The sequence below is a fragment of the Capsicum annuum genome, chromosome 3, assembly GCF_002878395.1.
Source record: "Capsicum annuum cultivar UCD-10X-F1 chromosome 3, UCD10Xv1.1, whole genome shotgun sequence".
Lineage (NCBI taxonomy): Eukaryota > Viridiplantae > Streptophyta > Magnoliopsida > Solanales > Solanaceae > Capsicum > Capsicum annuum.
Window position 1 is genome coordinate 22,455,331 of NC_061113.1, and position 11,230 is coordinate 22,466,560.

At 36.8% G+C, this 11,230-nt stretch overlaps 1 pseudogene; it reads right to left on the reverse strand.

Moving 5' to 3' along the window:
* Positions 1-9,135: 9,135 nt before the first annotated feature.
* LOC107853304 lies at positions 9,136-10,546 on the reverse strand (annotated as a pseudogene).
* Between the last annotated feature and the right edge of the window lie 684 nt (positions 10,547-11,230).

The following is an 11,230-nucleotide window of genomic DNA, read 5'->3' on the forward strand; positions in this document are numbered from 1 at the left end:
TTCAAGGATGACAGGCTTTGTAGCATTCGAGAGCAGGTGTTGAGGGATGAGTCTTAGCAGGCTACCCTATATTCTGAGGGTATCTTAAGGTTTGATGGTCGTATTTGTGTCTCGAGGGTTGGATATTTGATCCAGTTGATTCTTCACGAGGCTTATAGCTCCAAATACTCTATTCATCCCAGGAAAGCTAAGATGTATAGGGATTTGAGGCAGTATTACTGGTTGAGTGGTACACAGAGAGATATAGCAGGGTTTGTGGTGCGATGTCTTTGTTGTCAGTAGGTAAAGGCCGAGCATCAGAGACCTGGTGGATTGCTTTAGTAGCTACCTATTCCTGAGTGGAAATGGGAGCAAGTTACTATGGATTTTGTTAGTGGATTGCCTTGTACTTTGCATGGTTTTAATAGAATTTGGGTCATCGTGGATTGATTAACCAAGTCTGCATATTTTATCCCCGTTCGAGTTTTCTACAATTCCGAGAGGTTAACTTGTGTTTACATTCAGGAGGTGGTTCGTCTACATGTGGTCCCTGTGTCCATTATTTCCGACCAAGGTTCTCAGTTCACTTTTAGCTTTTGGAGGGTATTTCAGGAGGAATTGGGGACCAGGTTAACCTTAGCACAGCCTTTCATCCCCAGACTGATGGGCAGTCAGAGCGAACTATCCAGGTTCTAGAGGATATGCTTCGCGCTTGTGTGTTGGAATTTGGAGGTCAATGGGATCAGTTTCTACCATTGGCAGAGTTTGCATATAATAACAGCTTTCACTCGAGTATTCAGATGGCCCCATTTGAGGCATTGTATAATAGTAGATGTCGATCTCCTATTGGTTGGTTTGAGACTTCTGAGGCTAGGCCTGGTGGCATAAATTTGCTTTGTGATTCATTGGATTGGGTTTGAGTAATTCATGATAGGCTACGAGCAACTCAGAGCAGACAAAGGAGTTAAGCTGATCGCAGACGGCGTCCATTGAGTTTTAGAGTTGGTGATAGGTTTTTCCTGTGAGTATCGCCCATGAAAGGTGTGATGAGATTCTGGAGGAGGGGCAAGCTTAGCCCTAGATATATTGGACCTTTTGAGATCCTACAGAGAGTTGGGGAGGTAGCCTATGTGTTGGCACTGCCGCTTGCCTTCTCAACCGTTCACCCAGTGTTTCATGTATCTATGTTGCGGAAGTATATCCCAGATGAGTCACACGTGCTTCAGTGGGACTCGGTTTAGTTGGATGAGGGATTGGCATTAGTAGAGGAGTCAAGCGATTGCGCTCCAGGGACATTCCGGTAGTTAGGTTCAGTGGTGTCACCATCCAGTTAAGAAGGCTACTTGGGAGATCGAGTGAGATATACGCGCCCAGTATCCCTACCTGTTTGAGCCTTCAGGTATGGCCTTATCTTTTACTTTCGCGGACGAAAGTCCTTTTAGTAGTGGATGTTGTAATGACCTTTACGGTCATTTTCCTGTATTTTCATATAATTTTAGTACTATCTAAATGTATCGTGAATTGTTTAATTTAATTTGGCATTTGGTAGAAATAGAATTTACTACTCTTCTAGAATATTTTCGATACTGGTAAAATTCTTTAAGTGATGATATATTTTTATAACTTTGTAATAGACATATATGATTTATTAATATCTTATGCGGAGATAGTAACTTTAGAAACGTTAAAATATTACTATTATATAATAGAGGATTTGTTAGAAATAATTTTCTATTAATTATGATATATTCAAAATATTATAATTATTTTACCACGAATTATACAATACCCAAATATATACGCTATGTAAAAAATTATTACTTGTGGCCAATTAGCTCCACACGTGGAAAGAAATGTGAACAGCAATATGGTGTTTGCTAGCAACCATACATTTGTCCCATTGGCCATTTGGAAAAGTCTTCATCTTCTTTCATATATACATATATTGACTTATATATACATTGAAAAAAAGCATATACTTGGCAGTCGCATTATATTCAATAGAAACCTTTTTAACAAAATTTCTTATGTTCACATATACTGCAGCACAAATATATATATACATACTTTGTAGTATCAGTTTGTGGGAGAAAAACATTTCTTGGTACTTTTTGAGCATCAAATAAAAATTTAAGTTAATTATCCGAATCAATTATTCAAACTCAGGTTCTAGAGGGATACTATTCGGAGGCTTCGGAAAAAGATATTATAGCTTTGGTGTCCAGGTAGGCTAGGCTTACCCTACCTTTAGATTGATTTTATTTACTGAAATTGAAAACTATTACGCTAGCGTTGGATAGGTGCTTGTAGATGCGTATCATGTGATTTATATAAACTATCGTATTTATCTGGATTAGGATCCCGTTTTAGTAAATATTGGAATATTATTTTTTTAGTATAATATAGCATCTATTACTTTAGGATGTGAAACTAAAATACAAAAATCTTGAATTTATTCCTTTTTAATTAAAATTAACGGATGATTATTTAGATGTTGACATTGTTATGATATGATATGGATTTTAATATTACCGTTGGGTATGGTTACTATGAGTTTCGGTTCGAGTCTGGCATTTGATTATTAATGATACTATGAGTTTCAGTTCGAGTCCGACATTTGATTATTATGGTTACTATGAGTTCCGGTTCGAGTCCGGCATTTGACTATTATGGTTACTATAAGTTCTAGTTCGAGTCCGGCATTTGATTATTATAGTTACTATGAGTTCCGATTCGAGTCTGGCATTTGATTATTATGGTTACTATGAGTTTCGGTTTGAGTCCGGCATCTGATAATTATGGTTACTATAAGTTCTGGTTCGAGTCCGATATTTAATTATTATGGTTACTATGAGTTCCGGTTCGAGTCCAACATCTGATTATTATTGTTACTATGAGTTCCGATTTGAGTCCGGCATCTGATTATTATGGTTACTCTGAGTTCCGGTTCGAGTCCGACATCCGATTAAGAGTTTTATATATGTGGCCTATCGTTATTACCCACTATGTACGGTTCGAATCCGGCACGTGTCCTCTCGTTGCTACCCATTGATATCGATTTGAGTCTGGTGCACATCTGGATGACTATCATGATTGCTTGAGATAAGTTCAGTTACAGATTATTTATGTTTATTTTCACTACTTGTGTGTCCCACCGACTTATGAGGTTACGATTGGGTTAACTATCTTCTTCAGTGTGCCTAGCGGGCTTATGAAGGCCCAGTTAGGTTATGTTTGACTTTTCTATCATTACTGCATTATGTATTTTCTGTATTGCTTACATTTATTCCTTTATCTTATTGGCTTAGCTTGGCAGTTGTTTACCCTTTTTGTCCCTTTACTGTTGACTTGGATTTACTCTTTGCATTGTAGTTATACCTTTTCTGTATTGAGCTCAATCGGCCGATGATGCTTACTGAGTACCCATTGTTTTGGTATTCATACTACACTTCTGCATCTTTTTCCTGATGCAGATTCGGGTACTAGCAGTCGACATTGACGTGACTCCTACCTTTTAGTACTTATTAAGTGCAGGGTCAGCTTGCTGTCGTCCGAGGCTGATCCTCCTCTATCTACTCCAGTTAGTCTTTACTCTCGAGACTGCTTGTGTATACTATGTACATTTTAGATTTTTATCTAATTCTCTGGGTATCTATTAGTAGTGGCTCTAGTACTGACTTTATTAGGTCTTGGGAGGGATTTATTTGTATAGTTGATCTTTTTTCCTCCTCTCATTTTGATATAATGTATATGCTCTCTTCTTAGTTTTCACTCATTATTGATGTTGTTATCTTCATACGTGATCTTTTATTTGGTCTCTGCCTATTGGCCCGTTACCTATCATTCCGTACTTTGGCTTGGCTTGCCTACTGGTGGATTAAAGTAGGCGCCATCACGACTTGAGAAATCGGATCGTGACATAATGTAAAGTATAACCCATTCATTTACGAATCTTATGAAGATCATGGCGAGAATGTAGTGAGGATTGTAAAGTTTTGTAGTCCTCTTCTTGTAGTACTTCTTTTCAAGGTCGAATCGATATGAATATTTATGCTGACTATAATAGAGGTTGCTCCATGTGATTGAAAGAGCGTACATCTCCAAAGCTTAGGGGTACTACATTTTACTCTTCTTTTCCTAGTGCCCAAACATAGAAGTCAAGATCTTTCTACTCTCCCAATTAATGTGAGAGAGTCGGGTCCCAAAGAATATCTTGACTGAGAATGGGAGTATGAAATGATCTTCATGGATTATGATATGAATGGATTTGAAAAAGCTACGTGTGCCACTAGACATATTTAAGGTCTGACATCGATTTGGTGGGACATCAAAAGAAAGTCCGACCAAACATGGAGTACCTTGAAGGAATTCATGAGGGGTGCCCATGTACCATTGGGGCATACGAAGCTTTACAATATTGATCAAAGAAGAAATGTTCATTCTGAAAAGGTAAATATTTGTGCATTTCCAGGATGCCCTCTTGTTATAGACGATTGGTGCTATAGGAACTACACCATTCCACCCATGGTTGACCATCTAGGTATATCTCGAGAACCTCTACTTGTTCCATACTTCTTGGATGGGTATAAGGTTTTTGAGAGAGTGAGGGTTTTCTTTACCCAATGTGGGTACTATGAGGAGTTGTGGTGTGACTCTTCCCCTTGGAACAAGGTCATTTATGCTTTGGTGCTGATTGGTTTGAACAATATAGATTTCAAATATGGAAAATTGTCCTAAGATTGTAAAAGATCAATAGGGAAATCATCTCTTTCCATCGATTCTTCCCAAATGTCAAAGAGATGTGAGAACTTACTCCAAGCCTAAAGAAATTAAGAGACAAAAGATTGAGAGGAGTAAGGAGGTGCAAGGTGGCAGCCTAAAAGAGGGAGAAAAAGTGAGGAGTGAAGTGAGGGGATTTTCACCAACCAGAGCTAACATTGTTTGTCCTTCTTTTAATAAGGACATTTGTGTAGATACCAACATGGCAAACGGAGGAGAACAAGTCTCAAAAGAAAAGATTCCCTTTAAAGATTTGATGAGGGTAATCTTAGATGCTTATAAATCTTATGGAGTACCTTCACACCAAGGTAAAAAAGAATATTCTCAAGAACTTCAAGGTAAAATAGCTAACTTTTACACTATTGTGCATGAGAATGATGATTGTGTGGCTAGTAGCCCATTGAGTGTGAGTAGTAGCTTACCTACATGTGAGTCTAACTATTCTTTACCTCTTTATGATGATGTACATGTTGTGAAAATGGATACACTAGTTGATCCTATTGATGATTGAATTGACTCTTCTTATAAGATCAATTTGTGTCCACCTATTGTTAAAGCCATTTTGTTGAATTATAGCACATCATCTTGTGAAAATAATGTTGATCAACTTTTGTGTGAAACTTACCCACCATTTGAGGATGTGTATGATGTGATTAATGAACCTCAAGTGAGTGATAATATTGAAAATATTGATCAAGTGAATAGGAGTGACCCTTTGAGCATGTCCTCTAGTGAAGGTCATAATGATAGTTTGGCTCGTAGGGATAGTCATGTGTTTGAAACATCTTTGATGCTTGATAATTGTCTTTTACAGAGTGAACTTGCATATTCTACATCCTTTTCTTGGATAAACCTTTTTATCTTTAAGAACAATATCCTATTTGAAGATGATGAAATCACTCCTAATAAATTACCTTGTGGTGTGTATAGCATTGATGATGCAACTCATCTTGAGGGTTATATCATATATGACAACCTACTATGGTGTGACAACATTCCTTCTAAAGATGGAAATATCTTCTTGGATGATGAGAGTACCCTTAAGGGAAATAAATTTGAAGTCTTGGAAAGGAATAGTCAATTTGAGTGATGATAACTTTGATTTGCCTGAATATTTGAGAAACCTAATTAATAATTGTTCCTATGAAAATGCTCGTGGTTGTGATCCTTTGTACGACACCCCACCTTTGTTTGATAATTATGAGGATGAATTCCTTACTTCTTGTGAAGACTTAAGCAATAGTTCATTTGAAGTTAGTGATGGTATATGTCTACTTGAGGATTCTTCCATTGAAGGATAAAGTATCAATTGTTTAGAAACCGCTTCTTCTTCTACTTTCTATGCTCCTATTATTGAGAATACTCCCGACGATGATCTTGAATCTAATATTGAGTACATACATGAGGACATCTTAGTTAAAGTTGACTTGAGTGATACCTTTCTCTACTCTCCCTTGGTTTTTGATGATGCTTATACTAATGCAAAGAGTATATCTTTTAGTTTGGTTGAAGCCTATAGGTAAAAAGAGTGTTGTCTAGATCTGTGTCTATGTCCACTCTATCCATTTGACCCCGGTGCCAAATTTGGATATGGTGATTTTGGTACACCTAATTTTTTGCTTCGTCTATGTGACAAAAAAAATTTGAGTAAGGATGTTGGTACCCTTTCCTATGATGGAAAGTCTTTTGTGGGGATATATGATCCTCTAAATGGATCAACATTGTGTAAGGAAAAGATCTCCAACAAAGATGAGAAATTTTTAAAGAAGAGGAGTAGTGAAAAGCTCCAAGAGAGTTCACCAATGTGTGTCTCTACTCTTGACCAAGGTTCTACTACATGTAGGTCAAGAAAGTTTTCTCTTGAAACTAATTTGGATGAATTCCATTCATGTGATATCCTCCTTCAATGCTTGAGTAGAATTGATGACCTCCTTCTTAAAGGTGGTATCATTCTTAAGAACCCGAGAGAAAATGTGTCCTTGTCTTCTTTGGGTATTACTTATAAACTTGCATCCTTGCTTGACACACTTGTGCTTAAATTGTGTAACAACCAACTTGTGCATGCCAAGTTGATTATTTGCCTGAAAGGAAGAAGTCCTACCGACTGAAGTGTCTTGACTCCATCCTTGTGCGCATCATGTGCTAAGTATTTTGAGCCAAATGACATTCTCATTGATAATAACACCTTGGATGATGTTTTTACACTTGATTCCTTTCTATACTACCATTTTTTCCATGATGATATCCATACTAGTCTTGGATGTGTTTTATGTAGAGGTGGAAAAATTATTGGTTTGTTCACTTGTTTGAGTGATAATGTTATATGAATTTTGTAGACTTGAGAACCAATAGAGGCACCACCTTTGGTGTGGTCTCTTGAAGAGATAATGAAGCAATTGTGTCTTATGACTCATATGGTGAAGGTAGTTCTACCTTTTAGATTATTTGATGCCATTAGGACCTTTGTAGTTTCCTTATCTCTTGATGATTTCCCTAACCAAATCCTTGGTGCATTTTTCAATGAGTTTCTAGTGTTTAACATATCGTGTTTTTTATCCTTCCTTTGGTTTTGCAAGGTTTGGATCTGAGGTCGAATCCTTTTCAAGAAGGGGAGGATGATACAAGTTAAATAGGCGTCAACGCTTTTGATCACACAACTTGAGGCCAACATAAGGAGGTCTAAGACTTGATCGCCCTAAGGATCCAAGAATGTGCTTGGAGGCCCTTCTTCGAGCTTCTAAAAAAATATCGTGCTTGGAAGATAGCTTGGATCCGAGGAAATCCATGGCGCAAGGAATAAAGTGATCCCTTATGGGTAATTTCCAAAATTGCCACTTTTGGGCTATTTTTGTAATATGCTAGTTATTCAAAGGAAACTACTATAAATAGGTGTCTTAGACATTTCATTAGTTAGTTTTTGTTTAATGATGATGATGAATTCACAATAACTCCATTGGGAGTGTTGAGTGCTTGGAAAAGCCAATGTTGAACCTTGTTTAAAAACGGTGGTTGTAAGGGAGATCTGATCCCCCCTTTGGGTCAACGTAAGAGCTAGGTGCTCGTAGGTAATCAATACGGGAGGTCTTTGGGTTTGGTACACCCTTGGATTGCCCTTTTGTTATCCTCTTGTGTCTATCTTTCTATCATCTATCCTTTCAATCCTTTACTTTTCATTTTTCAATTTCGACGTTTCTTTAGTGTTTGTGTTTGTTCTCATCGTCGTAGAATACTCTCGTATCAGGCATGGATGGTTTGGTGTCCGAGCCGATTTTGCTTATTATGTTAGTATTAACAGCATATTCTAGGTTGAAATGAGATGGGATAGATAGAATGTGAAGCAATGGCATTACATGATTGGATTTTTTTGGGGCAAGCCTATCCCTGCCCCGACCAGCAACTACTAGGTTTCTAAAGCAAAGCTTTTAATTAAGCTACATATAAGAGGCACGTGGTCTCAAGTCTATTTTCTTTATAAGAATTTCAAAATTGGAGATTGAGTTACCCAGTTAATTTCAACAACGATTTTTCTTTTTCCAACTGTTTACTTAATTAATATTCAGTAAAATAATTTCTTAATTTACTGATGCTAAAATAGGATGAATCGTTAATTTATGCCAAGATTTCCCTGCAATAGATATGACTAAGCTCCGGTTATATTATTGCTATGATGATCGATGTGTTATTTTCAATGTTTTCGGGTACACAAATCTGTATGTAGGCACACAATAAGTTCAACACAAGTTCAAGTATAAAACAAGGACACCTATGAAGTTACAAAACACCTTCAACACAAGATTAAAAATAATCTATCCAAGAAGTGTGTTATTATTTCAGAAATAAGATGAAACAGAATTTTAAAGCCAAGTCCCCCGACTGTACCCGAGGTTATGAAATTTTCCTCCCAGGATAAAATGGCTTTCAATCCAACAATAGAGGTACTTCAAAATTATTGGATTCGTCGAACTCACTCAACGACTAATGATCACACTGAGTTTTTGCAGAGAAGATGAGTGTTTATGCTATCAAAAATCATGTCTATACCTGAGGAATATGTCAGGTATTTATAACCTTAATATGCCCCTTCGGAAAGGATTTATTGGTTCAGCAAAAAGGCACCTATTCAATACAGTCATGTCACCTGCACGCAATCTGCGCTGGAACTGCGCCCGCAGGTGACACCGTCCAAATTCCAGTAACCAACTGAGCCGCGGCATGACATAGTGCCAATGCCAAGAAAGCAACAACAACAACACGAGGCACCTATTACTTATTATGTTTAGTAGGTGTTCCTTATTATAAACACTTGAAAGTTCTCTTCTCCCACCAATATGGGAGAATCATTGGACTTTCCATTTTTTGAGTACACTTGTCATTTTAGTGTGGACTCATTTTTCCTCCACTATTTTTCCTCCATTTTCCATTCATTCACACGTTGAACCTAACACGATACTCTATCCTGACATTAAGATTCATAGATAAAGAAGCCTAGTAAATTTAGACACTACATTTTCTCCTTATTCATGCATAACAAAATAATCTAACAAGAATTAATTACCGTAAGAAGCACTTAAATACGAGCTTGAATTGTTTGTTCCATACCAACAACTGATATAGTCGCAAACTCCCCAAATATTTTGTCTTCCTCCAGTGCTTTCATTGTCTCTGAGCACCAAATTTGTGCTCAAGCAGTCTTAATCGTTATGGTAGCAGGGTAAATTGTATTCCCAAAGAACCCTTCTGATAGTGGAGGATTCAATCTTTCCCTCATGTTAATAGATACCTATAAAGTAGTTTCGTCATTGTGATCTAGACAACGACAACGTATAACAGATTGCCAAACATGAGCTAACACAGCTTGAAGAGAAGAAATCTTGGTGGTGTTCATTTCAAGATTGGCCTTTGCTTTTAGCTTGGCTACATTTTCTTTGGTAAAATGAAATACCCTTTTCCGCAGCATTTGTACTGTTCGTGGAATGAGTTTACCACCTGCATTGATTCTTTCATTTGGTATAGAAATGCGATTAGAAAAATGGTCACTTTGAAAGGGAATTGACGTTTCAAATAGGGAATTTTTGAGATGACATTAAAACCGCGAGATATCTCAGCCCAAGAACCATAAAAATGCCAATAAGATGCTCCATCAATTAATGTATGATTACATGTGCAGCCGATGAAAATGCCATCCACAAGCTCTGTTAGTTGCACCGCGAAAAATGGTTTGGAGGTCGCCTCTTGGTTTTTAATGGGAAAAAATCTTGTACCTCATGAGCAACACAATTTGATTCCAAGATGTTGTCAACTGTAACACAATCCGCTATGGCGTGATTGAATTGAATACCAGTATTGTTACAGTTGATGAAGAAAGAAGTGGTTCCACTCTGCTCTGTGGCCTCCTCAAGACGGCCCCATAATGGAGGGAAGAAATCTAAAGCTCGAGATAGTGAAGCTCTAAAATGATCAATCAAGGAACCGGAGTTGGTTGATTTTGTTAGATCTCTTACTTGTTGAGATGTAGGCATGGGATATATGAGTCCACTTTGACCATATTCGTTTTGAAGCTCAAGAATGTCCCATGGTGTCAACTCAATTATCTTACAATTATTTGGATGGTGCTCTTCAATTAGAATTCCTCCAACCGCTTTAATTGTCCATGTTGAGATGATGGATACCTTAGAGGCCATATTTAAATCACCTTGAGATCTATAAATTAGCGAGGAAGAATATCAAAGCATAAGGTACTCCATTCCATTGTTTAAGAAAAAAGAAACTTTTGAAATTTATGGCTCAAAATAACACTTGAATATGGTTGTGAAAATAAAATTCAACGTTGTTTCTTTCCTAATTATAGTAAGGTAATATTTTTTTTAAGACAGACTAAAAAAAAAAGTACGCCACATAAAATGAGACGGGGAGCATATATGTGTTTGAGACAAGTTCTAAAATTTTGAAATGAGATCATAATTATATTTTGGGCGAAAAGAGGTCTAAAACAGATTTTGGCACTTCAAGATTTGGTTCTGAGAATCTCCCAAAGACTAGATAAATTTGACTTCATTTTTATTTACTTGTCACCCTTTTTATATTGCACACCTTTTAAAAAAAATATTGACTAAACAGTAATTTGGCTAAATCAGCTTATTCATTACTCATCTTCAGTTAATTATTTTTAGTATATTAATATATCTACATATTTATTACTACAAAGTTTGAAAGTGAAAACAAACAACTAGTGGTAAGTTGAATCTTTCTGCACATGGACGTGAGTTCGAGCCCAGCATAGCACATTTTTTAATACTAATTTTAGCTTTTTCACTGTTAAAAAATAAAAATTTTGGTACATAACCTTCGACCTCGAATAAGAGGTATATACTTGAGAAAATTGAAGGAAATATGTTTTTTAAGGATTGAATGAAGCAGCATTGGTGACATTGACTAACTTAAAGGGTCAAATATCATTAGGAAACTTGATTAA